Here is a 4,154-nt window from a genome sequence, read left to right as displayed (position 1 = left end):
CTAAGATGAGTACTCCTAAATCAAAACTAGTACATTCACTTTCTAGCCAAGAGATGCAGAGGCTGCTATCATTATTCTGCCCTGTTACGTAGAGGGATTTAGAGGGACCAAATTAGCAGGCCAGTTTGCTCCCCCACTGCGCTTTAAGGGATACCAAGTGTGCAGGCCAAAGAGGAGGCACTCATCACACACCAAAACAGAAGATGAATTTGATTATTTGTTTCCTGTGGTTTACGCACTTGCTGTATTTCAGATTTGCAACAGCAACGGAAACTGCCACTGCGACTTTGGATGGGCCCCCCCATACTGTACAGAGAAGGGATCTGGAGGAAGCCTTGACAGTGGACCTCCTCCATCTACCTCTGTCAGTAAGTGCTGTGACAATCTTACCACTCTGCATATCTCCCTGCCTTTTTTGTTCGATGTGTCTCTTGGGTTTGTCCCTTGGTTCAAATAACCTTGTGTACCTGGTCATTTATTTGCTTAGAGTCTTTTCTGCCTAATCGGCCTTCCTTTTTTAATCCTTCAAGAGATTTATGTAATGCATGATCCTGGATGAGGGTATGTTTATGGGACATACCCAGATTATGGAATATATTAGACCTCCAATTTTCTTATTTAGTAGCCAAAAATGAAGCGCACAGACTGCACAAGCCCTAGTGCTGCCGAGTGCTCTTGGACCGCTTCTCACTCTAGATATAAAATGGATTTCAACCTGTTTTCCTTTGTGGACCCCAAAAAGATTCCAGTGGAGGTGTGTGGATCCCTTTGACTTGTAAGTGTGGGCATTCACATACTTTTGATTGATCAGAGTCATCTCTTGCAGACCCCCTAGACATAGTCTGCAGACCCCCAGAGGTCCACCGACCACAGGTTGCAAACCACTGCTCTAGATCTCTGACCCCAGTGACTTCTGCAGCAGAGTTTCCATCCTAAAAAGGGACACAGCACAAGTGGACGCAGCCTTTTATAACAGCTCTTCTCTCCTCTGAGAAATGTAATGTCATCCAGTACCTCAATTAAGACAAATACCACATTCATTGCATCTGTTTGACTCATTGATTTCCAAGTTGAACCTCTGGAGGTCCCTTCCAGACCTCCTTTTGCCTGAGACTCCAGCACCTTAGCTGGCTTTAGGCAGAGTCCACAACCCCTCCACGCTCCAGCTGTGCCGCAGGGTGTCACGATCCACGGGGCCTTCATTCTGCCTTGCAGCCTTTCTTCAATACTTCTTTTAGATGTCCAGGGTTCCCACTGTGGCCTTCCTCTAACAGTGCCCTACCTTGTATGCAATGGGCATGGGAAATGTCCCTTGTTTGGCAGAGCCCCCTGTTCCCAGGAAGTGCTCTTGATCTGTACATCCTTTCCTTCCCAGGCCAAGACAGAACAAGAAAGTAAGCTTCAAGTTTACCTGTTGGAACAAGAAACTAAGCTTCAAGTTTACCTGTTGGGCACGTTTATGGGATTGGGCTCCAGTTTGAGGCCTTAGGACTTTACCAGAAAACAAGCCTCTTCACGGTCAGCTTCTTCCACCAGGACAGCTTCCAGCTCGTCCACACCTGAGAAGACCACAGCAGACTGGAGAGCCTGGGCCAGATGAAGAGGCAAGTCCCTTCTGGGCCAGATGAAGAAACAAGTCCCTAGACAGGGAACTGCCCTTCTGTTGTGAGAGTTCAAAGCCCCGAGCTGTGCAAGTCCCTGAGGCTGTAGTGCTGCCCTCCAGCTCTTTTGGACCCAGAGGCATTGCGACAAACGCTGCAGGCGCTGCTCAGCCTTTTTCCTTCCATGAGCTAGCAGCAATGCCAAAGTGTTAGTGTGCATAATAGTGATCTGGGCGTACAGCCACCTCTGACTCTGCTCCTTGCTGTGCTTCCTTTGGCACTGCTTGTTGATCCACCCGGCCCCAGTTTCAGTTCAGTGGTCACAGGTTTGTTCCTAACCCTAGAGCAGAAGGGCCTCATTGCCGAGGCACAGCGTCCGTCCTGCAGCTGGTTCTGGGGACACCACGTACCAGCCAGTCTCTCATTCATCTTGTGTCTACCTCTGAGGGTCCTTTGGGTTAACCCTCTGCTTTATCCTCCCCACATCTGCATTCCAGGATCGGCCGCCTTCCAGAGATGAACCTCTCCTCCTGCCCCCATGATTTTATCATCCTGCTTTTGCCACCACGCAGGGACATTGCCCACATGCATTGAGATGCGTGGCCCAGGCAATGCAGATACCTGCGGGTGAAGTTAGTGGGCCCACAGAGTGCTAGATACCCTACAGTAAGGGTTCCCCAGTGGGATGTACAAAATCCAAGGAGCCACTACATCTGCCTAGCTACCCCCCATATATATAATGTATCTTGATGTAACTGAGCTAGGCCACATCCCAAATGAAAACCTGTCCTGATGCAATCCTTCCCCTTCCTTGGAGTGAGTCATAATACTGTGGACTTGGTTATCGAGGGTCTACGGAGCAATGCAATGCATCCCCCTCGGACTTTGAGCCAGTCCTGCTCAAACAAGGGCATGTCTCATTCTGCCCAGTCGTAGCTCCAGTTCCTGCCTTGGTTTCCACCTGTCCAGACTGCTGGCCCAGCTTCGCCCCTTGCCCGATTGCTCCCTCCTGCTTTCTCTGTTTTTGGAGTCTGGGGTTGGTTCGTGGTTCCTTACCTCCCTTCTTCTTGCTGAACCCCTACCTCCAGTCCTCTCTCACTGTTTACCCAGAAATCCAGCCCTCACGATTAATAAAGTCATCAAGGACCCCACCGAAGTATTTTGGCAGAACCTAACGACTTGTCTCTCAGACTGCCGGAAGTCGGGCACAAGAGACACCAAAGTATCTGACAGCCATCTTGCACCACCCTCTTTGGTCGTTGTCGGAGCAGCGGCGGTTTTGCTCTAGTCCCAGGGACAGGGAAGCCAAGTGGTTGGTTGACTTATAAGGAAGGAAATGATTTTCCTCCATGAGCTTTCCATTTCAGGCACAACCATTTTGGCCCTGCTCCGTAGATATTATTTTCATTTATAGCAGTGCCTGGCTACCTGTGCAGACGATTTGCCAGTTAGCTCCAGGAAAGCCTTCCTGGCCCTTAGCTCAGCGGAGCAAGCAATAGCCAAAACACCTCTGCTTTAGATGTGGCAGCGCTGCCTCACAAGCCGTGGGCATGGCACGGTCACGAAACACTGCTCCTGGCTCCAGGGGTCCTGATTCCTGAGGGATGTGATTAGCACTGAGGAGAGCCGTCCTTTCAAGAGAGCATAGCTCTTTAATTGCACAAGAGATTTCGCGCTATATACCTGGAAGCAGTTGAATGCATCCTTCCTTTGTTCGGTGTCTGCACACCTGCTCCTCAGTGAAAGCATAGGCACCAGGTCTTTTCCAGTGGGAAAGACCTGCACCAATTCCCTACTCCTACTCTATTTATTGGCAGTCTGCAAAGCTAATAATACGAATCCTGGCACCTGATGTACAGAGAAAACCAGTTACAGGTTTTTGTACTGTTAGTTAACTGGTGGGAGAGGGAAGGGGAGAAGGAGAGCCGGAAAGAGAGAGCCCGTGCACAGGCATGCAGTCCTAAAAGTACCTGGGTCAAATCACACTAAAACACTTGTTACAGTTGTACCAGGAACGGCTGAATGTAAAGAAAGCATAACCTTGTGTCTCTTTGTCTTCCCAAGCATCCTCCAATACCCTTTTAATAGGGATAATCGTAGGAAGTGTTATTCTCCTTCTGCTTATCACCATTGCAGTGTGTAGTATTGCCTGTCGCTTTCGAAGGTAAGTCCAATCTGCTAATATCTAAACCTGATTTCTTATCCACATTTTGAATGAGTTGGGATGAGCTTGAGGGCTGGCTGCATGTGCCACGGCTCGGACTGCCCCCGTCCGTGGGCTGGAAGAATCGTGCTGTGGGCCAGATCCAGGCCAGAGGCTGCATTTTGCCCAGCTGTGAAAGCACAGGGAAGAGCAAGGGAGAGGGAAGTGCAAGGAGACAGCAGAGCCAAGCCACGCCGGGACTGGCAAAAGAGCTGGCGCTGCAAGAAGCACGAGCCGGAGCTTCTGCCAAGACTCAGGCCAGGATTGCTGGATTCAGAGTCCACAGTGCTGGGCATTGCACCACACTCCCTGCATCAGGGCTCCCCCCGCCTCTGTGCATGACCTTGCCA

General features: G+C 50.2%; 1 long non-coding RNA gene across 1 annotated transcript in view; it reads left to right on the top strand.

The window, feature by feature from the left end:
• The first annotated feature begins 3,715 nt into the window (after positions 1-3,715).
• LOC102381702 overlaps positions 3,716-4,154 on the top strand; it is a 5,908-nt gene continuing 5,469 nt past the window's right edge. The window contains exon 1 of the long non-coding RNA XR_325589.3: positions 3,716-3,765. This is a non-coding gene — a long non-coding RNA (uncharacterized LOC102381702). The remainder of the gene's footprint in view (positions 3,766-4,154) is intronic.

This window comes from Alligator sinensis, unplaced genomic scaffold, assembly GCF_000455745.1.
Source record: "Alligator sinensis unplaced genomic scaffold, ASM45574v1 scaffold2025_1, whole genome shotgun sequence".
NCBI classification, from domain to species: domain Eukaryota; kingdom Metazoa; phylum Chordata; order Crocodylia; family Alligatoridae; genus Alligator; species Alligator sinensis.
The sequence above is the reverse complement of the archived record's forward strand: the minus strand, read 5'-3'. Positions and strand labels throughout refer to the sequence as shown.